The following is a 26,334-nucleotide window of genomic DNA, read 5'->3' as shown; positions in this document are numbered from 1 at the left end:
CTGTTATCTTTTTTGTTGAAGTGGAGTAAATTATTATGCAGGCTGAGAGGGGTTCCCAAACTTTTTCATATGACTGTACATCCAGTGATATGGTAGAAATTTCAAGTTAATGAAGTAATAATCACCAGGACAGTAAATTTGGCTCACACCTGCATCAAGCACAGAGATGAGCTTTTAACTGTTTATGATTAGATTTTTCCGGCATAACACAGAACAAATGAAGCTTTATTTCCTGCTTCACTTTTCCAACTGGGAGAAAGGAATAGCTTGGCAATGAGTCGCCCTACTCAGCTTTCCCTGACTCTGGTCCCATCAAAGACGCATTTCTGCCTTGAGCAGACAGGTCAGTGAGGCAGAAGCAACAACGGTGCTTCACACTCTCAGATATGTACCTCAGAGAGCAATATATATAAGTGTTTGTTATATGCAAGCAACAAGTGCACCAGATTGCACAGCTGCAACGCTCAGCGCTACACAGTTATTCCGTTAGTATGACCTCCTGTCTTCTCCGGCTCTGCACCTCACTGAACACACTATATGGGGAAAATTAAACAAAAGCCAAATGCCATATTACAATGGTTCATTAAGATTTTCTCTCATTAGCAAGAGCTTGGCAATTCAATTCAATCCAAACAAGGGTTTTCTCAGTAAATCAATTAATACCTTATTTAAAGAAACAGGAAATGGTTCCCATGGTCATATATAACCTTTGGGAATTAAAGAATTTTAACACAAAATGATCAACTGGAAGTCACACTTAGTCTGCTCATCATCAACCTCGAAAATCAGGACATTCTTTTGAACCACTGACAGTAATTTAACATTTATGTCAAGTTGTCTCTAAGAACTCATTAAGAAAACACAAATTATGTGTACTAAGTGGATCAAGAAAAAAACATCAGTTTGCACTCATTAAACCTCACCATCTGGTAAACACAACTGTGAACCCCAAACATTACACACCTTACCCCTAAATACTATCTAACTGTACTGATCTGGTATATATGGAGAATGACTCCTTTAAAATGTGAAGTGTGGCATCCCCACTCATATCTCACTACATATAAAATGTTAAAATACTTGTTTACATTTGCTGCGATTTTCATTCAACTTTCTTGGTGCATTATAGTCCCTTTCAAATTGGTAAATTGTTGGCAATGTTCAACAGTGATGGGGGACTGTAATAAAAGTCAGTAATGGGAAAAATATTCACAATGCAAAAGGTTTGTGTGAATTTAATATAGCTTTTGCAAATTGTTTAGTGAATTGTTAGCAAATTTTATAGTTTGCACCAAAAAGTTACGACACTTTCAAGCACTTCTTAAAAGTGCACAATTAAAACTCACTTTTAACAGTTTAGGTTTTGATGATACTAAATTGTGCAGAACTATAGGTTCCATGCAGGATGCTGCCACTTTGCAGAGTGATCTGTCTAAGTTGGGAAACTGGGCAGCAAACTGGAAAATTAGTTCAATGTTGATAAATGCAAGGTTATGCACTTTGGCAAAAATAATATAAATTCAAGTTATACAATAAATGGCAGTGTGTTGGGAGTTTCCTTAAATGAGAAGGATCTAAGGGTTTTTGTAGATAACAAGTTGTCTGATTCTGGGCAGTGACATTCTGTGGCTACTAAAGCAAATAAAAGTTCTGTCTTGCATAAAAAAGGGCATTAACTCAAGGGATGAAAACATAATTATGCCTCTTTATAGGTCCCTGGTAAGGCCTCATCTCGAGTATGCAGTGCAGTTTTGGACTCCAGTCCTTAAGAGGAATATAAATGAGCTTGAGAGAGTGCAGAGACGTGCAACTAAACTGGTTAGTGGGATGAGGGTAGACTGTCAAGGTTGGGGTTGTTTTCTCTGGAAAAAAGGCGCTTCCGAGGGGACATGATTACACTTTACAAGTATATTAGAGGACATTATAGACAAATATCAGGGGACCTTTTTACCCATAAAGTGGATCACCGTACCAGAGGCCACCCCTTCAGACTAGAAGAAATGAACTTTCATTTGAAGCCACGTAGGGGGTTCTTCACAGTCAGGACAGTGAGGTTGTGGAATGCACTGCCGGGTGATGTTGTGATGGCTGATTCAGTTAATGCCTTTAAGAATGGCTTGGATGATTTTTTGGACAGACAGAATATCAAAGGCTATTGTGATACAAAACTCTATAGTTAGTATAGGAATGGGTACATATAAGTTATGTGAAAGTATGGAGGGGTGTGTGGATGCTGGGCTTTCATTTGGAGGGGTTGAACTTGATGAACTTTTAACCTGATTTAACTATGTAACTAACTATGTAAGGAAGAAAATTTTACACAGATTAGCCTTTATTTTTATGTTAGTTTTTGTGGTGGTTCCCTGGGTGCTCCGTCTCTGACATCCTATATAGTATCACAATATTGTAGGTATGAGAATGCTATTGATTAAGCTATTAAATATGGACTTTAAATTCATTCACATTTGGACTTTGCACAGAGGCACAGCAAATGAAATGCTACTTTTAGGGGTGGTTCACCTTCAAACAACTATTTGTATTCAGATAGATCACCAGAAATAAACTACTTTTTCCAATTACTTTCTATTTTCTATTTGTGACTGTTTTTCTAATATTGAAGTGTAAAGTGTAATTTTTCACCTTCTGAAGCAGCTCTGGGAGGGGGTCGCCGATCTTGTAAACTGTTCTAAATGGATACATTTAGTTGATACATTTCTTAACTTTGTCCCTGCTGAGCTGAATCTCTGGGTTTCATTACAGGCAGCTGTTAGAATTGATACAATAGTTGCTATTACTCCAGATATGCTGCCTGAGAAATCTATCAACTAAATGTTGCAAAATGCTAACAGTTTAGAGTCTGCCTCTGAATTACTGAGCTGCCAGACTCAAACACCAGAGACAGGAATATTCAACTTTAAACTTAGATTTGGAAAAACAGTAAAAAATAAATAATGGAAAGTAATTGAAAGTGTCTTTATTTCTGGGGAACAATCTAAAAAACACCTGAATTGAAAAAAGTGTTAGGAAGGTGAACAACCCCTTTAAAACTCTCTAAAGCTGGCCATAGACGCAAAGATCCGATCATACGAATCGAGGATTCGTTCGATTTTCGGACCGTGTGTGTAGAGTCCCGACATTTTCGTCTGGCGGAGATCGGTCGTTTGGTCGATTGGACAGGTTCAAAAATTTCTGTCGGCTGCCGATAATATCTCTGCATGTATTGCCGATCGTACGCTTTTCAGTGGGAGACTGTCACCAGCTTTTGTCGGACATAACTTTCGTACGATTGCTGTCAGGGGCAGAACATCGGCTGATCTGTTCTTTTCTACTTTTTTTGATCTGAATGGTTAATGGCAGGTAGGGAGATGGGGAAGTCCGATCGTTCGAGGATTCGAACGATCGGATCTTTGCATCTATGGCCAGCTTTAGCCATGAACAAGGACAAGGACTGATGAGTTAATTGCCTTCAATTATGTGTGTAGTGTTATAAAGATGTTCACTTCACTGTTGGCTGTACACACTTGAGAAAGGGCCTGTGTGCCCTAAACATGTCGTGTGGAAGCACAATAAAAGTTTAATTGCAGTTAAGGTGGCCATACACGGGCCGATAAAAGCTGCCGACAGACCGTGTCGGCAGCTTATTGGCCCGTGTATGGGGGCCCCCGACGGGCTTCCCCGATCGAGATCTGGCCGAAAGTCGGCCAGATCTCGATCGGATGGGATTAAAAATCCCGTCGGATCGCGGCCGCATCTGTTCGTTGATGCGGTCCCGCGATCTGACCGCCCGTTTGGCGAACGCTAGGATCCGATCGTTGGGCCCTAGGGCCCACGATCGGATCAGCCCGATATTGCCCACCTCAAGGTGGGCATATCGGAGGGAGATCCGCTCGTTTGGCGACATCGCCAAACGAGCGGATCTATCCGTGTATGGCCACCTTTATCCTGATGTTTTGAGTGCTTCACATACCTACAATATTGTAGTTTTTGTACATGGTACAAAAATTATATTCACTGCAACCTCAGGGAACTAACCAATCCCCACATTTGTGTTTTTTACATTGTATGTTTAATAACATATTAACTGTTTTATTGGGGTTTGGTTCATTCTACTGAACACACACATATTAGTAACATTGTTACTGGAAATGGTCACTAGCAAGAAGTGATTATGGATAACAATATAAGTAAAGAGAATGCCCAAAGGTAGCTTCAGAACCAGTACTATGTTTTTGTAACCATTCCCAACCACCATGCTCTTATAAGGCTTGGATATGTGGAAAGGCTACAAAGGCCTAGTCTATTTTAGCAGCCTAGCTGGTCAAACACTAGCCAAGGTCGAGGCCATTCTTACAAATTTACCAGAAATTTACTTGCCGGTAAACTGATTACCTTCTTTTTCTGTCCTTGGCCAGCCCATTTAAGCCCTTATCTACCCCAAATCTAGTTCATGCTTACTTTACTCTACCAGGAGGGTCCAGAATCTGCTGTCCACTTATAAAGTCCCGGCCCGCATCACTGGACTCGCCTAAGAAAGGAGTTTGTTAAAGGGATACTGTCATGGGAAAAACATTTTTTTTTCAAAATGAATCAGTTAATAGTGCTGCTCCAGCAGAATTCTGCACTGAAATCCATTTCTCAAAAGAGCAAACAGATTTTTTTATATTCAATTTTGAAATCTGACATGGGGATAGACATTTTGTCAATTTCCCAGCTGCCCCAAGTCATGTGACTTGTGCTCTGATAAACTTCAATCACTCTTTACTGCTGTACTGCAAGTGATATCAACCCCTTTTCCCTTTCCCCCCCAGCAGCCAAACAAAAGAACAATGGGAAGGTAACCAGATAGCGGCTCTCTAACACAAGATAACAGCTGCCTGGTAGATCTAAGAACAACACTAAGGGCTAGTCCACACGGGGAGATAGCGACGCGTTTGCGGTCGCGGCGACAAAGCGCCGCGACAGTCGCCGCGACCGGCGCAGGCGACAGTTTTGTATGGGCGCCTATGTAAAAACGCCTGTGCTAACCACACGAGGCGATGCGCTTTTCAACAGTCGCCTGAAAAAGCCTGGCGAGGCATTTTCAGGCGACTGTTGAAAAGCGCATCGCCTCGTGTGGTTAGCACAGGCGTTTTTACATAGGCGCCCATACAAAACTGTCGCCTGCGCCGGTCGCGGCGACTGTCGCGGCGCTTTGTCGCCGCGACCGCAAACGCGTCGCTATCTCCCCGTGTGGAATAGCCCTAAATAGTAAAAACCCATGTCCCACTGAGACACATTCAGTTACATTGAGAAGGAAAAACAGCAGCCTGCCAGAAAGCATTTCTCTCCTAAAGTGCAGGCACAAGTCACATGACTGGGGGCAGCTGGGAAACTGACAAAATGTCTAGCCCCATTTCAGATTTCAAAATTGAATATAAAAAAATCTGTTTGCTCTTTTGAGAAATGGATTTCAGTGCAGAATTTTGCTGGAGTAGCACTATTAACTGATGTGTTTTGAAAAAAAACATGTTTTCCGATGACAGGATCCCTTTAATAGCTAAAGACAGATTGTTCCTGTGCCTCTTGTTTGAGATGAAGTTGGACTATGTTATAGAAATTATCAGCTGAATAAAATAAATATGCAGTATCTGGGAAAATCTTTATTCAACAGTTACTGCATGATGATGAAATGATGATGATGACCCCCATCTCGTTGTGCCCTGGGGGTCATCCCCAATTATTAAAGAGCCCCTTGTTCACTTTCCATTTCTCACAAAAGGGTATAGCTCAGAAATACCATTCTCTGCAGTCTCAGATGCTAAACCATATAGCAGCTATTTTTCCATTCAATTGATACCAAAGTGAGATGTAATTTTCTTGGACATGTGTATTCAAAAATATGCAAAAACACATATTAAATTAATATTACATCACAGAATTTTTATGATAAGGAAATGAATCACCAAATTTGTATTTTTCTTCTCAGAAAAGAGGAACATTTAGGGCAATACACCAGGGCTACCACAGGTGAGAAAATGTCTCTAGTTCCCTTCCCACCTGTAGTAAAGTTAATTGTCATTAGCAAAACACATAACATACAAAAAGTCCTGTGTGCCATTGACCCTAAATATCACATGGTTAATATGTGCAAATTACGAGCAGAAGTTTGTATTGGCAGGATAATACGTATGCATTGGTAATCGTATAAACGACAGTATATGGTACAGAACTATACATATTTTTAATACAGGTATGGGACCTGTTATCCAGAATACGTGGGGCCTGACATTTTCCAAATGAGGGGTCTTTCTGTAATTTGGTTCACTATTGTTTCAGGTTCAACGTCAACAAATTAAATATACCCAATAGGAGTGTTTTGCCTCCAATAAGAATGAATTATATCTATGTTGGAATAAAGTTCAAGACACAGTTTTATTTTTTTAAATTATGTATAATAGAAAAAGGAAATAATTTTTAAAAACGTAAATGATATGATGGGACATGGCTTTCTCTTAATTCGGAGATTTATGATTAATGAGTATCTGGAATAGGGATCCCATACCATAACAACAATAGTTTACACAGGAAGCATTGCAATAAATAAATTGAAATATATCAAGATTTAGGGCTACTTGCAAAGAGGTACAGGAAGAAGTTGGCCCTGCTCCTTAGAGTTTACAATCTCAATGACAGTAATACAACAATAGCAAATAAACACGGTTAGATAGTATGCAACCATTTCCTACTTTTTTTTTAACAGTAAACATTTAAGTTAAGAAACTGAGGGTTTGTAAGGTTATACCAGATTACAAATAATCACATGATGACTGACCAAGCAACCAATCTAATTACATGGGTGGGATAGGGATCAGAGAAGATTTTCCCCCCTAATGCTTCAACAGTTTTGAAGCACGAGTATATTGGAATCATGCTGTCACCTACATATTTAATAGCAAATCACATTAACAAAAACATACAGAGTTGTGCTACTCTGGACATGTAATAACACATGTAGATACAGCTGATTCACACTTGCAACATGCAAAATGAGTACCTTGTTTCAGAAGACACAGTCAGGATAATAGCATATTATTTCTTTTAAAAAGACTGCATGAGCTGTGTAAACTGTGAATGTGCAATTGTAAATGGAAAAAGCTCTGCTCTATATACAGGTATGGGATCAGTTATCCCTGTACTTTTTTTGAATACATCACCATAATATTAAATAGGAAGACAATGTTTTGTCAATTTAGAGCATCTTTACAGTCATAAATACTGTATATTAGTGATGTGCGGGTCGTGCCGACACCCATGGGTCAGGCGGGTTCGGGCCAACCTCGCACTCCTCTTCGCGGGTTGCGGGCTGGTCCGGGTTGAGCTCTTGAGCACCTTGGACTGCTTCTGGCTTCTTCTTTTATAGACGCTGCACCTGCTCGCCCAACACCTTTTGTGATGTCTTGGGCAGGTCGGCGCAGGTCTATTAAAGGAAGCCGGTAGGCCGGTGCAGGCAATTGCAGGTGGATGGTGGGCGGGAAACACCAGGTCCCAGGCATTCTGGCTAATTGATCCCTTACCAGTAAATGTATTTATCTGTAAACATTTCAGTTTTTTCAGGCTATGGTGCTAAGTAATAATGGGCGAATCTGACACGTTTCACTTTGATGAAGATTTGTGAATCAACTAAAAATTCGTCTTTGATGTGCGACAAAAATTTTTTGCTGCATTTTTTTACAACAATTTTTTTCACCCCTTGGAGTCTATGGGCGTCTTTTTAGCGGCAAAATCTACCAAAAAATAGATGATCACTAGTGCAGAAAAATTTAATTTTTTTTAGTTGCTTTACCACCATTTCTGAGTTATATTAGAGCCTTGTTCATACATACAGCCTACAGACAAAATCCTGTTTTGAAAGTTATTTCGTATGCAAGGACTTTCAACAAATAACTTAAAACTGCACAAAAAATGATAATGCAGTTCCTAAATCTACGTTTTAAGACACTGAAAAGAGGACAAAGGATGTCACGCACCAGAGAAAGGATTTCTATGGGCAGTAACCCGTATCAATCACTTAACCTCTTACATGCCTAACTGCAGTTGAAATCACAGTTCAATGTGATCTATCCACCCACCATTTGCCTTGCTCCTGGTCCCATACTATTTTAACAGGCACCCTTTAATCTGATCAGTAACAAACATTTGAAATATTTTAATTCAACAAACTAAATATGACATTTCAAACAAATAGTAAAAATCTGAAAAATGTACAAATGCCAGTATTGATGCTGGGGGAATGTATTTCCCAAAAACTAGAAGTAAATATGATAAAATAATGCAAATCTCTTTAAACATTACCACCAATACTCACCGATGGATTTCGCCATGCTTGTCCTAGATGAAGCATTGTGATAAATCTTCAAAAAACTGGGAAAGAAGCAATCGCTGAGAGGTTAGGGGTGCAGATGGTAACTGTTACTGAGAGACAAGGAATTCTAAGCTGAGTTGGGGTCACTAACATGAGACAGCTGACATTGAAACACAACAGGAAAATCTGTGCTACAATTCCAGGAAAGCCAGCTCCACCCAATCACCTCCGCCAAAATTTTAAGAATCAAAAATTCCTGTTGTATTCAGGCTGCCTTCGTCATTGGAGCTATACATAGGCATCCAGTTTGCCCCTATGCCTGCAAAGGCAAAACAGAATACACACTCCAAGTATCCTGCTGCTTGTGAGACAAATCTTGTAATGGAGAAGTGGAAGCATGTTCCTGAAAACTAGGATAAGCTCGGCTTTCTCTGTAATTAATCCAGGGATGAATGAAACTCACCAGTTCCCAGGACTGTAACAGGAAACTGACCTGGAGCAGCCTGAATACCTTGCATATCAGCAATGCTGTGTCTATCGCATGTTTCATTTCCATAATAAGCAAAGCACAGCCAATAATCAGTAAAGCAGTAGCAATCATTTTTACACAGCTAGATACAGAAAACAGATTGGCCTTTATACAAGACATGTTTCACTAGAACAGACAATTCTCTCTGTATAACTCTGTTATATCATGTAATTCAGTGACAACCCTAGCTAATGCTGAATTACTAATTGAATAGCCCAATTATCGTAAGGAGGAGAGAACTAGTTCAAAAATGACAAGAAGAAAAAATTATGGAGATTCCTGATTTGTGGTGTGTACTTGAGAAAGATCTCTAAAAAAATACTGACAGCTGGAATAAAAAGAGTGTATAGTATGCAGAATAAATCCTCTGTGGGCACTATAATTATTTGGCACTCTGAGACTGAAGTGGCTTATTTGAGGAAAAAAATTATCTTTAGTGACTGTACATTTAAATGCACATAGACAGCTAGTGTGTGCATTACTTGTTAGCTATTTAGACCCAATGTCTCCCTCTACCTGTTATGTTTTATATTTTTGTATGCTTGCATTTTATTAGGTTTTTCCTTTGGACCCTGATAGGTATAGGCACTGTTAAACTAAAGGGCAGATTTATCAAGGGTCGAATTTTGAAGTAGAAAAAACGAAATTCGACCAATCGAATAGAATCCTCCGACATTCGAAGTCGGAGGATTTTATACATCGTATGATCATATTACGATCGTAGTACGATCGTACTCCGATTGTACTTCGAATCGAACGATTCAAACGATTTTATCAAAAATTCCTTCGACTTAAAAAATGTTAGCAAAACACAGGAGGTCCCCCATAGGCTAAACAGCAATTCGGCAGGTTTAAGTTGGCGAAGTATTGAAGTCAAAGTTTTTTTAAAGAGACAGTACTTCGATTATCAAATGGTCGAATAGTCAAACGATTTTTACTTCGAATCAAAGTAAATTCGAAATCATAGCATCCTATTCGATGGTCGAAGTATCCAAAAAATTACTTTGAATTTCTAATTTTTTTACTTCGAAAATTCCCTCCAATTCTCTTCGACCCTTGATAAATCTGCCACTAAATGTCCATGGGTTGCTGTCAGACTGTGTTTGTGACTTATTTGAGCTTTTTATCCATGTTTGTATAGATGCTTTAATAACAAATCAGTTTTTAATCCCCATTTTTAGCTGCCCATGACAATACCTTCTACATGGCTTACCTCTAGTATGTGGCTAAGCTTGGTTTCTACTAATAGTACCTGGCTAAAACATGTTTTCCTGTTTGCCCTACTAATGCCAGTCATTATAACCTGTTTCTTCATTTTCTGACCTCACTTCAGCCTGACTCTAAATCATGTAATACTAAACTTGGTTTATTTCTAATTATACCATTGAACTGATTCCAAGACAAAAGCTTACATTATCAATGAACTGAAACAAATAGTGCCTTGACATAATTTGGGCACTTTATAAGAGGTAAAATGAGGGTATAAAGTATAAATTTGCAACATTTTATCAATTATAGTACTCTGCTGGATAGAGGGTAAAGCAGTAAAAAAAAAGGATCATTCTTGTTTAAAATTGGAAATATGAAGATTTTAGGTTTATACATTAATAACTATGTTTTCCTAAACCAATGTGAGATTTGTTTGTCTAGTGAAGTTCTGCAATACAAGAGGTTTACAAAGTAATTTTTTACTGCTTTCAAAAGGGAGATGCCTAATAGTACAATCAAGTTAAAATACAAACATCATCCTAAACTGAAATAGGATTTTGTTTAATACAGCTCAAGACCTTGTTTGCACTTGAACCTGCTGACTGGAATTGCTTGCTACAACCAAGTTAATTATCTACAAGGACTCCAAGGTCCTTTTCCACGAAGGATTTGCCTAGTGCAGACCCATTTAGGATATAACTGCCTTGTACAGTTTTACTACCCAGGTGCATGACTTTACATATGTCAACACTGAATCTCATCTGCCCTTAAGCTGCCCAGATTGTCAGTTTGTCAAGATCCTGTTGCAAGGATGGGTAGAATTAATTGGGCTGCATAGTTATATTACTCACAATACCCTCCCCTAAGACATTAATGAGCAAGATAAATAAAATTGGACACAAGACAGTGTCCTGAGTGACCCCACTAAGAACCTTGCTCCAAGTAGAGAATGTGCCAGTAACAATCACCCTCTGTACCCGATCCTGTAGCCAGTTTCCTATCCATGTGCAAATAACTTCATTAAGCCCAACAGCCCTTAGTTTAGAAAGCAGTGGGGCACTGTATCGAACATTTTGGCAAAAGGCAAACAGACCACATTTACTGCTTCCCAGCTGTCCAGCATCATAAAAAGCAATCAAATTTGTCTGGCATGACCTATCCTTCATAAAGCCATGCTGATTGCTGCTCATAATGCCATGCACTAGGACAACATTTTGAATGTGATCCCTTAACAAGCCTTCAAAGTATAATAGATTTCACTTATACAAAGCAAGCCAAAGTACAGTAAAGTATTGAAAATCTATGAGTCAGACTCAATATGATGAGAAAACATTTTCACTTGTAATTCTAATACAGGCAAATATGCATTCTCTACAAATGGTCATAGAAGAGCACTATTTACAGCAACCATCTAAAGCAGCTCTGGGAAGGGGGGTCGCGGACTCTTTAACTGTTCTAAATTGATACATTTCTTATCAGAGCAGAATCCTTGGATTTCATTAAAAGCAGCTGTTAGAATTGATACAATAGTTGCTGATATTCCAAAAATATTGCTGAGAAATGTATCAACTTATTGTATCAACTAATGTAGCAAATTGTAACAGTTCAGAAATTGCACCTGGATCACTGAGCTGCCAGACTGAGACATTAGAGACAAGAACAAAAAGTGTTAGGAAGGTGAACAGCCCCTTTAAGAGTTTATATATCTCTACTATGCCTAGACACCAAGGGCTATGGTGCCCTTGCTGATTTTTTCACTGCTGTGTTGATCTAGGGGTGAGCTTGAGCAGTACCTGTATACCTCCTTGCTCCTTTATTTTTAGCTAACTCCATGCTGGGGATTTAGTATTTTTTTGTAATACATGTATTACACATGGGACTTCAATGGCTTCTACTTCTAAAGGAGATCAAAACACAACTTCAGTATTTGGCTGAGTTGGCCTCCCATTCTTGACTATTCTCTTTGTAGGGGTGGGCTTGAGAGCTGCCTAATGAATGCTGAACATATTCTGAATGTCAATACTGTCTCACGCACAAATCAGGACTATAGTCGAAGTAATTCGAAATTTCAAATTTTTTTGGGTCAAAATTCACACATTCGAACTTAAATCCCCCAATTCGAATATAAATTCAAATTTGTGAAATATCACCCCTCAACCACAGGAAACCGTTCTAATTCGAATATTGGCCACCTAAACCCTGCCGAGTTAATTTACAACTCAATGGCAGAGGACCGTTGAACCATTTGAATCTGTTAATTGCCTTCCTGACATTCAAAATTTTTTTGGAGGGAAAACTCAATTCAGATTTTTGGGTCGGGAACTATTCAATCGAATATTAGACATTCCCATTTTTTTCTTAAATAACCTCCCATTTGAGTTGTGGGTATATTCAAATTTATTCTAGTAAAAAAAATTCACATAAATTCAAATTTCGACCTTTGATAAACCTGCCCATTAAAATATAGAAAACTGTAGAATATCACAATAGAATATTGCAATATCACAAGGCTGCTTTTTCATTGTTAAAAAAAGATGCACTTTAAATATTCACCTGCGTTTCACTCACAGAACTCCACCTAAAACATATGGTCCAAACAGGTACATATTCATCTAAGGCACATCGGCATTTCAGGCATGTTCAGGCAAGCATGAAATGTCTTGGCACTGGGCCATGAATGGTTCAACCTCACTTGCACTACCAGTTGCTTAATCTCAGGAATGTTACATTCACATAGAAATATACGAGAAAGTTGATAGGCAGACAAATGGCTTTCAGACAAAACAAAAAACTTTTCATGGGAACTCTGCATCCACTCCACAGGTAATACTATACATGGAGCAAAAAGCTCAAGCCAGGGTTTCTGCAATATCTCAAACGAAGTTTGCACAGACATCTTAAAAATGAAATATGTATCTCGTATAGTTTGTCAAAATATTTTTGAATATTTATTAGATTTCAAATTATGGTTTAAACAATAATGCTAATGTTAGAAGGGGTGAATTGACCACCACTGCCACTGCTTTCTATGGAAAGCACCATGCCTGAAGCAAATGTAGGGGGTCTCTACGTTGAAAAGCTCAACTGAGCACAGGGTTTGTCATAGATGAACATGTAAGTGATAGGTTGATCTCTTGAACTCCTCTATTGCCCATATGCAGCCCTTGTGTTTATACTAAATTATTTTCAACCAGTTGTTTTTATTGTAGTTGAAATACAATTCACAGAGGATGCTTGGAGCTGAAAATTCCTGTTATAATACTAGAGAGCATGGCTGAACACATGGTATGGCATGTGTAGTCACAAAATACAAATATAATTCTCGAATATAGCTACTGATTTTATTCTTTTCAGCAATATGTATTCAAGCATCAAAAGTTTCTATTTCAAGTTATGAAGCCTAAATAGCTTTAGAAAACCCCAAATTATTTAACAAACTAAAATGCTACTTGGATTTTTCAGGCAAAAAAAATGTCATTGTGCACAGACACATACCAGGGGTTATGTAATAACTGGTGAAATATTTGCTTCGGGCACCAAGTTTGGCTGTTCTGGGTTATTGTACCTGGTGTATATTGTGGGTCTGTTATTTCATTATCAACGACAGATTTTTGCATATTTTTATAAAAGGCATTAAAATAAATATGAAAAAGTGAACAAGAGGTATACTGCACCTTTTCAAACCACCCAGATTTTCTGGAACTCATCCAGATTTAATCACCAAGAGGATGAGAGGTTTGAGGTGATAAAAGCTGGGGCAATACTGAGTATGGCCAGGCCATTCCACCTCTGGGAGGCTGACACCTCTGAAAGATGTTTATGTAACGCAGCAAGTATTATTTTATGTGTTCTTTCATTTGTCACTTTCAACATAGTAACATAACATAGCCTTGACTTATTGCACTTACACATTCTTTTATATGATTAATTTTACCAATTACATTTTATTAATGCAGTTTTACTCACTTTAAATGATAAGGACAAATGATTTCTTAAAACACACTTTATGCCTTAAAGAAATCTAAACACAAGTGTAAACATGAATATCATAAGTTGAGGCAAATTCTATTTTCTTCTGACAATGTACAAAATGAAATACACCTGACATGACTTGATTTGAGAAGTCAATTGTATTTCTTGGCAACCTACACTAGCTTTCCCATGAGAAACAATTTACTTAATGGTTCAGAGTTAAACTGCTTAAAGAATACATAAGCGTAGCATACATATAATCATTTGTGTAAATGATGTAACAGAAAGTATCACATAAACAATCATACACCAGTTTTGGGAAATATTTTTAAATATTCTAAACTTGCCACTGCCATGAGCTTGCTGGCAAATCGTATATAATATTCACTAATACAACAGATATTTCAATAATACTACCAAAATGCCAAGCAATTAGAGTTGTCTCCAAGGCATATTAGGGGTTACTTACCTATGGGGAAGCAGTATGCAAAGTACAAAAGATTTGCAAAGTAGTTTTTGCATCTTCCCCACTTCATTGCTTTTTTCCCTAAATTGCTATCGCCCGCATGAATACAGCACTCACAGCGTGTGTCGACAGAGTATTCATATTCATCAGCAGCTATTGCCTCTCCTAGCTAAAAAATGCAGAGCAGCTTAGAGGGGTTGGCAAGCGCCATCTTCGCTTTGGGTCCTTTGGGAGGGGGAAGCCTAAGGTTGTTCTCAGGGGTTTGTTCTCAATCAGGGCACTATCTGTATGCTACTCCAGTGTTTGTGTGGGTATTATCGGACTGCTTTTGTTTCTTCACTCACTCCCAAAACAAATAGGCAATAGAATCAAAGTGACCTTAGCCAAGTCAAGTGGTTCCCTTAGGTTGGTGAGAGACAGGGAGATTAGACGCCAGCGACAAATTTTCTTTACTTATGGTGACCAATCTCCCCAAAAGCCTTCCCGCCGGCAAGAATATGAATCGCTGGCAGGGTGGCATACAAATTGCATGGTGGCAAAGTCACCCGAAGTTGCCTCACGCAGAAACTTCGGGCAACTTCATATTCTCCCCGTCTGCCACTACCCTTAAAGGGATACTGTCATGGGAAAAATAGTTTTTTTCAAAACACATCAATTAATAGTGCTGCTCCAGCAGACTTCTGCACTGAAATACGATTCTCAAAAGCACAAACAGATTTTGTTATAATTAATTTTGAAATCTGACATGGGGCTAGACATATTGTCCCAGCTGCCCCAGTCATGTGACTTCATTGGGTGCAAGTTGGAGTGATATCTACCCCCTTCCTTTCCCCTCAAGCAGTCTAACAACAAAACAATGGGAAGGTAACCAGATGGCAGCTCCCTAACACAAGATAACAGCTGCCTGGTAGATCTAAGAACAACACAATAGTAAAATCCAGGTCCCATTGCAACACATTCAGTTACATTGAGTAGGAGAAACAACAGCCTGCTATAAAGCAGCTCCATCCTAAGTGCTGGCTCTTTCTGAAAGCACATGACCAGGCAAAATAACCTGAGATGGCTGCCTACACACCAATATTACAACTAAAAAAAATACGCTTGCTGGTTCAGGAATGAAATTCTATATTGTAAGATAAAATATTTGCAGTGTAAACAGTGTAATTTAGAAAGAAAAACGACATAATAAAAATCATAACAGAATTCCTTTAAGGTGCTAGATCCCCTAAAGCAGTGCTGTCCAACTTCTGTGGTACCGAGGGCCGAAATTTTTTCGGCCTACATAGGAGGGCCGATAATGGAAGCCAGTGTTGACCACGCCCTATTTTTAAACCACACCCATGTTATCACAAGACCATATCCATATGAATTGTGTTAGCACACCAAAAAACCAAATGGTTGGTGCTCACTGCAGGGATATCACTTATACGTGAAAAAAATTGTCATATTAAGACATACCCTTAAATCCATATGCCTACTCTTCCCCTTGGATAACACAGCATCCCCAACACCTTAGGGGCCCCTAACAATAATTTGTTTTCAAATGCTAACAAATTCCCAGAACAAATACTAGGCTTCTGTTCCACAGGTAGGGCACATACAGGCAGAGCATAGCACACACAGGCAGAGCAGGGCACACACAGGCAGAGCAGGGCACAGCAGGGCACAGCAGGTAGGTGGGGGACAACATAAGGGAGGGTCGCCAGTTGGAAAGCCCTGCCCTACAGAACCTAAGAGCACTGGCTGAGGGAATCCATCTTGAAAGCCAGTCAGGGTAAGGATTGGAGTGAAAATGTATTTGCTCCCTCTAATAGTCTCGAAAGTTTTGGCCATACACATATTTCTTGTCCAGTGTCTTTTTTTTTATTTTCCAGAATGCTGTGTTGCCAGCAACTGCATTTATATATATATATATATAAATATATATATATATAAATATATATAAATATATATAAATATATATATATATATATATATATATAAATATATATATATATATATATATATATATATATATATATATATATATATATATATATATATATATATATATATATATATATATATATATATATATATATATATATATGCTTGAAGTAAACTGGAGCACTCTTAATGCAAATTGCAACTGCCTGGGTGCAGGTTAAAAATAATAGATATCCATAGCAAAAAAACGCACTGCCAGGTCTTTGTCCAAGTGAAAAAAAGATTTATTAGATATACGACGTTTCGGCCCTGTTACTCGAGCCTTCTTCAGGTGGGTTACACAGTGAAACTAACACTCAAATTTAAACCTAAAATGGCGCCAAACAAACAATCAAACTCACAATGATGACGTCATCACCCCATCAAGTGAAGGTGTATATATACTTAGCAGTGTCCAGCCGCCGCTCTCTATGGTGTGTATACCAAGTGCTTGTGCGCTGTCCATGCGGCGAGTGCTTAAACTATATGTTCCAATAAGGTGCTCATTTATTAGTGCTTCTAAGTGACCAAATCACATCCTCATACGTGATGTAACACCAGGGACCGTGCTTACCAAAGAAGGGATCCGAAGCAGCGTTACTCCTGTATGCTCATGATATCGCCTGTGTAGGTAGGAGACATGTTCCAATAGTATGACGTTATACCTAACCGACCTTCTTAACGCTCCCAGCCCTCTCACAGACTTACCCCTCCTTGCCGGTACGTGCACCGGTCATAGCTCCGATCCTTACCAAAAGGCCACGCACCCTAGAGACCGCGGGTATGTTTGAAAACTCCGATACCTTTCATTTCTCACTGAGCTTCCTTACAGCCGGCTTCCGTGCAGCGCATATCTTGGACTAGGGATGCAGCGACTCGTCACAGTCCCCTTCCATGTAGCTGCGCTATTTTATGAGCCATCGTATCTCAAACCACACCAAGGCGCAACGGGAGCTAGAGGTATAAGGTATAACCCAGGTCTCCTGGACGTGTACCAACCTATATATCAGAGCAAGGAGGGAACTGTGTATCCTTGGGCTGCTTATGCCAATTCCTCAGGTTAAACGTCTGGAAACAGTCTTCCCTATCCCAGGCCTTACCTTCTAAGAGACGCTGCCTCTCTCCCTTCCCTGGTTTTTCCGTGCCATACGACAGTGGTCATGGATTCGTAGTGTGTGGTCCTGGTGCTGTGGAAAATAAAAACAATAGAAGCAACAGAGGTTAACAACCTATTATGGGTTAAAATCACCCAGCAATAGAGTTACAATATATACGTGTCCTTATTCTTTGAAATAAATATATATACATTCCATCTTCAATCCTCCTTCTCAGTCTGATTCATACATGATTCAATGTGAGCAAGTAAGCCATATTGTTGCCATTTGAGCACATTTTGCACAGGTGACTAAGTTCTGGTCCGGATATCAGTAAGTTGCCATCCTTAGCCTCATCTGAACACTGGATAATACAGGGGGGTAGACTCTGATCCGTATGCAGGTAAGTATGTCCTAGTCATAGGAACCTCCCCAGGGAGAGGTAACAGCATAAATATAGATGTAGATGGTATCCTCTCAAGAGAGTCCAAGTTGACCAATCCAGGTAAGTTATACGTAGAGAAGCAAAATGATACCTATGTGTCCTATCAAGCAGGTAACTTCATTTCCAGCCTTAACCTCAAGTCTCCAGTAGGAGTCCAACAACAAAAAGCGGCTAGATGAAAGCTGCACATCAAGCAACGGAAAAATGCAAAAAAATGAAAAATAAAATAAAAATAAAAAATAGGTACTGAAAAAGAAAAAAAGAAATTTTTTTATCCAAAGTGCAAAAATGAAAAAATCCCACAAAGGACAACAGGGATACCAGTGTCTCCGGATACAAGGAACAAAAAAAGGTGATATTTCCCTAAAGTAATTGTCTCAGATTCTAGTCAATTAATAGAAATGAGACATGGGCAGAGTCTCGTTCAGCCCCTTGGGGGTTAGAGTGTCCAATGTAAAGATCCACATACTCTCTCTCTTTAATAGTAGGGCCTCTCTGTCCCCCCCTCTTCTTGGAGCTGGTACATGCTCTATAATCATATGTCTAAATTGTGGGAGTGAGTGTCCCATTTTGAGCCAGTGTCTAGGTACTGGCTGATCGGTCTTCCCTGTGGCTAGGGCACTTCTTATAGCACTGCGATGATTATTCATGCGCTCCCGATATGTGGTTGAGGCTTTGCCCACATAGTGCAAACACCACCTGCTGCAAATAACACAAGATAAGTCGGTTGACTGGTTAAAAAATATAGAGACGAATGTGACCAAGTACAAACAGGAACTTGTATCCTTCAAAGAGAGGAAATTGGCAACAGTTAAAGAAGATTACAAACATAAGAGAGGAAGGTTCAGCGCCCACAGACACGACTACAGAGACAGAGAGGGGAGGGACAACAAGAAAACCAGGAGGGGAGGCAGGAAACATCATAGGCAAACCCCCGAGAAGGGGGAAGAGGAAGACATAATTGTAAATTTGTCGCAGCATACATTGATTTAGGGGGAGAGGAGATTGTTAAATAGGGGTTTAAAATTTGTTCCCACAAACCCCCGCAAACCTTTTGAAGTATATAAGGATATACATAAATTCAAAAGACAACTAAAGTTGCGTGATTTCTATAAAGACAAAGAAAGCACTGACTCTCCTCACTTTAAGGGCAAAAGCACTTTTGATCCTCCAAATACGGCCCCATCTATCAACATTTTTACCCACTTATTGACTAAAGACTCTGGGGAAATACACCAAAAGCACAAAAAGATGTTTCCAAATTTGACAAATATGGAAAGAGAAGCCCTGAAAACCCTTAAAACAGATCGAGAACTCATTATAAGGCAGGCAGACAAGGGAGGGGCAATTGTACTTCTGGATAAATCTTATTACATCCAGGAATTAAACTCGCAACTATCCGAGGTGAACACGTATACCCCCTTGAGGGGAGATCCGACGAAGATATACAAAAACAAATTGGATGGTTTAATACAGATAGGACTAGAGGCGGGATGGATAGATGCAACCACCAGTAATTTCCTGTCCACTGAGTATCCTCGAACACCGTTTATTTATTCCTTACCAAAAATCCACAAGTCTTTAACGACACCCCCCGGTCGCCCTATTATTTCAGCAATTGACTCCCTGTTTCAACCTGTGGCTCAATATCTTGATTCATTTTTACAACCCATTGTACAAAAAATGAGCTCTTATGTCAAAGACACCACCCACTTACTCACCTTACTCAGAGAAGTGAGTGTCCCAGAGACAGATTACTTCTTAGTGACGATGGATGTCTCCAGCCTATACACGGTCATTCCTCATCAAAGTGGGGTGGCGGTGTGCAGGGAAGCTTTAATAAGACATCACCAAGGTCCACCTCCAATTGAGTTTCTGATAGAATTGTTGGACCTGGTCCTCACTCACAACTACTTTGAGTTTAACGATGCCTTTTTCTTACAGATCTCAGGGACCGCTATGGGATCGAATGTAGCTCCCTCATTCGCCAACCTCTTCATGCAGGCCTATGAAGAACAGCACCTACTCCCTAGAGGGGGCGCTCATGTTTCCTTTTACAAACGTTATATTGACGATCTCCTACTGTTATGGAAAGGCACGGAGAGGGAGCTCATCGATTTTCATAGGACGTTAAATGAGATTGATTCCCCCATTAGGCTGACGATGACATATGATAGACAAATAATACACTACCTTGACGTGAGTATTTATGTGGAGGATGGCAAAATGTGCACCACTTTATACAGAAAATCGACCGATAGAAATTCATGCCCACTCCCACCACCCACCCCACATGTCCCGAGGGGTCCTGTATTCCCAATTCCTGAGGATCATTAGGAATAACTCTAACAGGGAAACGGCTGAAGAACAGCTTCTAACATTAACTAAACAGTTTGCCATGCGAGGATATTCGGATACCTTGATCAGAGATCAATTAGAACGAGCACGCCTCCATAACCAAGATGATTTGTTACAGACAACAAGCAATTTGCCCAAAAAAGGACCGGATCCTATTTTTACAACAGAGTGGTCTGAGGTTACCCCACAAATCAAGAGGGCACTAGGAGGCAGATGGGAAATTATAAACACGGACAGAGATCTCCCGTTTTATGGCAAACAGAAACCCATATGTGGGTACAGAAGAGGTCGCAATCTGGGCGACATGCTGATGGTGAAAAATTTATCTACTAGCCCGAAGGTGGGCAGGACTTGGCTAAATCAACCACTAAAACCCGGATGCTACAAATGCTCAAATTGCCTGACCTGTGGGGGGATGCTACAGGGCACACATTTTGTACACCCACGGACGGGGTTCAGATATAAAATACAGCATAGAGTTTCCTGTACTTCCGATCATGTGGTATATATGGCATGGTGCCCATGTGGTTTGCACTATGTGGGCAAAGCCTCAACCACATATCGGGAGCGCATGAATAATCATCGCAGTGCTATAAGAAGTGCCCTAGCCACAGGGAAGACCGATCAGCCAGTACCTAGACACTGGCTCAAAATGGGACACTCACTCCCACAATTTAGACATATGATTATAGAGCATTTACCAGCTCCAAGAAGAGGGGGGGACAGAGAGGCCCTACTATTAAAGAGAGAGAGTATGTGGATCTTTACATTGGACACTCTAACCCCCAAGGGGCTGAACGAGACTCTGCCCATGTCTCATTTCTATTAATTGACTAGAATCTGAGACAATTACTTTAGGGAAATATCCCCTTTTTTTGTTCCTTGTATCCGGAGACACTGGTATCCCTGTTGTCCTTTGTGGGATTTTTTCATTTTTTCATTTTTGCACTTTGGATAAAAAAAATTTCTTTTTTTCTTTTTCAGTACCTATTTTTTATTTTTATTTTATTTTTCATTTTTTTGCATTTTTCCGTTGCTTGATGTGCGGCTTTCATCTAGCCGCTTTTTGTTGTTGGACTCCTACTGGAGACTTGAGGTTAAGGCTGGAAATGAAGTTACCTGCTTGATAGGACACATAGGTATCATTTTGCTTCTCTACGTATAACTTACCTGGATTGGTCAACTTGGACTCTCTTGAGAGGATACCATCTACATCTATATTTATGCTGTTACCTCTCCCTGGGGAGGTTCCTATGACTAGGACATACTTACCTGCATACGGATCAGAGTCTACCCCCCTGTATTATCCAGTGTTCAGATGAGGCTAAGGATGGCAACTTACCGATATCCGGACCAGAACTTAGTCACCTGTGCAAAATGTGCTCAAATGGCAACAATATGGCTTACTTGCTCACATTGAATCATGTATGAATCAGACTGAGAAGGAGGATTGAAGATGGAATGTATATATATTTATTTCAAAGAATAAGGACACGTATATATTGTAACTCTATTGCTGGGTGATTTTAACCCATAATAGGTTGTTAACCTCTGTTGCTTCTATTGTTTTTATTTTCCACAGCACCAGGACCACACACTACGAATCCATGACCACTGTCGTATGGCACGGAAAAACCAGGGAAGGGAGAGAGGCAGCGTCTCTTAGAAGGTAAGGCCTGGGATAGGGAAGACTGTTTCCAGACGTTTAACCTGAGGAATTAGCATAAGCAGCCCAAGGATACACAGTTCCCTCCTTGCTCTGATATATAGGTTGGTACACGTCCAGGAGACCTGGGTTATACCTTATACCTCTAGCTCCCGTTGCGCCTTGGTGTGGTTTGAGATACGATGGCTCATAAAATAGCGCAGTTACATGGAAGGGGACTGTGACGAGTCGCTGCATCCCTAGTCCAAGATATGCGCTGCACGGAAGCCGGCTGTAAGGAAGCTCAGTGAGAAATGAAAGGTATCGGAGTTTTCAAACATACCCGCGGTCTCTAGGGGGCGTGGCCTGTTGGTAAGGATCGGAGCTATGACCGGTGCACGTGCAAGGAGGGGTAAGTCTGTGAGAGGGCTGGGAGCGTTAAGAAGGTCGGTTAGGTATAACGTCATACTATTGGAACATGTCTCCTACCTACACAGGCGATATCATGAGCATACAGGAGTAACGCTGCTTCGGATCCCTTCTTTGGTAAGCACGGTCCCTGGTGTTACATCACATATGAGGATGTGATTTGGTCACTTAGAAGCACTAATAAATGAGCACCTTATTGGAACATATAGTTTAAGCACTCGCCGCATGGACAGCGCACAAGCACTTGGTATACACACCATAGAGAGCGGCGGCTGGACACTGCTAAGTATATATACACCTTCACTTGATGGGGTGATGACGTCATCATTGTGAGTTTGATTGTTTGTTTGGCGCCATTTTAGGTTTAAATTTGAGTGTTAGTTTCACTGTGTAACCCACCTGAAGAAGGCTCGAGTAACAGGGCCGAAACGTCGTATATCTAATAAATCTTTTTTTCACTTGGACAAAGACCTGGCAGTGCGGTTTTTTGCTATGGATATATATATATATATATATATATATATATATATATATATATATATATATATATATATATGAGACAATAACAGCAGCACATATGTTGCTCATAAATAGTAACATGGCAAGAAGTAGCACTGCAAATGTGCAGGTAAGGAATGGAGGATGCATGCAATACCAATGCTGTTGTCACACTTTACTATGTACTTTTTAAACAATTAACACTTCTTTCACACTGATTATCATTCTTTTTATAATATCGCTTGGCTTATTACATTTGTAATATTTATGAGATAATTTATTTGAAAACAGACAGTTATGTTAAGTTCTTTAACAAACATATAACTGGGAGACAAGCAAAGAATTTCAAATGTCTGCATGTGTCCCACTTGTAGGAACATAAATAAAATCTTCTTTCAGCACTACCAATTTCTCAAAGTTACAAACCCTCTGCCCACTTTTACAGCTGTAAAGCATTGTTAAAAGCATTAGGAGGAAAAGTGTATGCTGAACATTCTTGTGTCCTAGATAGAAGGAATTGCTTTGACCATGCTGATATGTCTAACCCCTTGATGTGAGATTTTAAAACAACATTTGTTTCCAGTTGCCAGCTAAAGTGATTAGTCTCAGTTAACATTTGAGGCACATGTTCAGGACCAGCAGTGGTTATGAATGCATTTGAGTCACACTCAATGGGTCCTCATTAGCCAGTATCTCAGTTTCTGCTTGACTAGCTTTACTGTCACAGAAATATATATCTAGTCTATTTACCCATAACCAAAGAGGAACCTGTACAATTCAGCCAATTTTGGATTTCAGGGTCAGTTTTTATATCTACATTGTACCAATGTAATGTCACAGCAAATTATGATGATAATGTTGACAGCTTCTTCTGTCTTACCTAAAAAAACTAATGTTACCCAGCTGTTTTAAATTAAGTGGAAAAGAATACAGTTGTGCCAGACAGAGTAGTCCAAAAATACATGAAGGAAACAGCTATTGGATACAAAAGTACCCTTTTTAAGATCTGCAAGAAAAGTTAAATACATTGTGCAATATACAGTGCTATTGAAAAAAAGAAAGAAAATGGAAATTGCTGCTGCGCAATGCCGTGCACGAGGCATTATGCCTGAAAAAAATTATAAATACATAACCAGGGTGGGTAACTCACCATACTTCCTATCAGTGATGGTAGTGTCATTTTTAATGCAGCAGTAATAACACACACAAGACTATGAAGCTTTACTATTTTGAGTGCAAGAGGCATGTGTAGTCATTGCCTAACAAAATTGATAACTTACATTACAATCAGAATGTGCAATGTGTAATCTTTAACCTTTCTGTAAGCCATTCTGCAATCTCTTTCCTTGTTCATTTTACAGTTTTCCTTGACCCATGCCAGTATTTACAACTTCCAGATGTGCTTGTGAAATATATAAAATATAGCAGCATGAAAGTAATTCCATGGAATGTGGATGCCTCAAGCTGGCATTGCTTCCCTTGCTACACAGACATAATTATAGCCCTTTGTCATATTTGTAAGGTAAATGGAGAAAATGAAAACTTGTATGCTGAGACTAAAACTTTGCAAAGAAACCCCATGCCATGGTATGAAAAATAGAAAAAGAAGCAGAATGTTACAACACAGACTACACATTCTTGGAACAGTAATACCACACAAAAATGCAAGCAATCGTTATATTTTCTATTAACTTAAAGCACCAGTTAATTTTTGAACCACAAATGTGCGGTTTATTGGATAAGTGGCCCACTACATGGAATGATTTGGACATCATTGCTAAGGAAATAATGCAATGCTATTTAGTGAATAAGTCAGATTCAATTATTGTCTTCTTAGTCACTATGCATTCAACAAATACCTGTTCTATCATGAAAATATGATTATAATCACTTACCCTAGTGATTGCCATGCCCCCATCTTCTCAACTATTCCAGGGATCACTTACAGCTGCCCTAGGTTGTGTGTGTGTGTGTGTGTGTGTGTGTGTGTACAGTATAGTAAAATAAGAACTACATTCAAGCTCTTCTGCACATGTATACAACTCAGGGCAAGAGTTCTCATGGACGGGACATAAGACGGACCAGGGATTATAAGAATTTAGCGGGTGCTCAGAGACAAATGGCTTAAACTTTTCCTTCTCCATTGAAGAGAGCTTAATAAGTATATATATATCCCTTGTAAAATGTTAGTAAAAAACTGCTAATCAATGCTGATGCCTGAAAAAATATGCTCATACACCAAGAGCCAAGTGCTAGAATCCACCTATGTTGCCTGCTGTGATTGGCTAACAATGGAAACATCTATTATGGCTGGCAGTTTTTACGTCAGGGTAACTGGCTGACACAAAAGTTGCAGAAGCTTGCACTTCTCCTTTGCCCCTATGCTATGGACTTGCTTGGCTCAAAGGAGGAAATGAATGCAATTTGACTGTCCACAAAAGAGTTAGGTGTCTTGTGCTTTATAGTCTTCTGTAAGTACACAAGATAAAATAGAATGCTAGAAATTTAGATTCTATTGTATTATCTCTAATTGCACATAAAATGACTTAAGAACTGTAATTTATATAAAATTCTACTTTAAAAGCTTATTTTTGAAAAAAAAAACAACAATTTTTCACTTTGAACTACCAGTTGAAGGATTATATTAAACTGCCTGGCAGTTTTGGAGAAGGAAAGAAGTAAAAGACGTTGAAGCAGCAACTATAGAGAGAAAGAATGTTAAGCTGATGTACAATGCTTCATCCACATCTATGACATGACTTCCACTGACATCATGCTCAGGCTGCTAACAAAACTAGGTCAAATCCCACTGACCTATCTAACACAATAAGATGTTTTTACAATGCTCACTGCCTGTACTCACAAGCATCTGCTAAAAGTGTTCTCTCTATGAACCACTAGCAATCTGACACATTAAAAAAATAACTAGTGAGAAAGATTATGAATGCAAATTTCACCTCTCTGTATAAGTTACTTTTACATTTTGCCATTGCAGTTGCCATATGCATGGAGGAAAGAGCCGCCAGAACTTATTTTCCACCTTTCAAATTGGGGTCACTGACCCCAGCAGCCAAAAAATGATTGCTCTGTGGGGCTGCAATATTAATGTTACTGTTATTTTTCTCACTTCTCTTTCTATTAAAGGAAATCTGTCGTCATTTTAAACTTTTTTTTTTTTTTGCATTTTTATAAAAAACACACATCCATAAACACTGTCTGGCAAATAAAATGTTAATCCACAAATCCATGCATAAGTTATTTTAGTTTGTATTTTTTCATGGGGGCTTCCATTTCTGCTCATTACACATTCATCCTGTGCTGCTCTAACAGCAGGCACAGCATTACCTGTGTGCTTAGAGGCAGCCACTCTGTAATGAAAAGCC

General features: G+C 39.4%; 1 protein-coding gene across 3 annotated transcripts in view; it reads right to left on the bottom strand.

The window, feature by feature from the left end:
* The window catches only part of mid1.S (midline 1 S homeolog), a 161,395-nt gene that overhangs the window by 115,317 nt on the left and 19,744 nt on the right, over positions 1–26,334 (bottom strand). The window contains exon 2 of one of the 3 annotated variants that reach the window (XM_018249234.2): positions 8,345–8,400. The exons of the other annotated variants lie outside the window; for them this stretch is intronic. The gene's annotated coding sequence lies outside the window, so the exon portion shown is untranslated. The remainder of the gene's footprint in view (positions 1–8,344; positions 8,401–26,334) is intronic. 3 annotated transcript variants of the gene reach the window in all.

The sequence above is a fragment of the Xenopus laevis genome, chromosome 2S (assembly GCF_017654675.1).
Source record: "Xenopus laevis strain J_2021 chromosome 2S, Xenopus_laevis_v10.1, whole genome shotgun sequence".
NCBI lineage: Eukaryota > Metazoa > Chordata > Amphibia > Anura > Pipidae > Xenopus > Xenopus laevis.
This window is presented reverse-complemented; position numbering and strand designations above follow the sequence as displayed.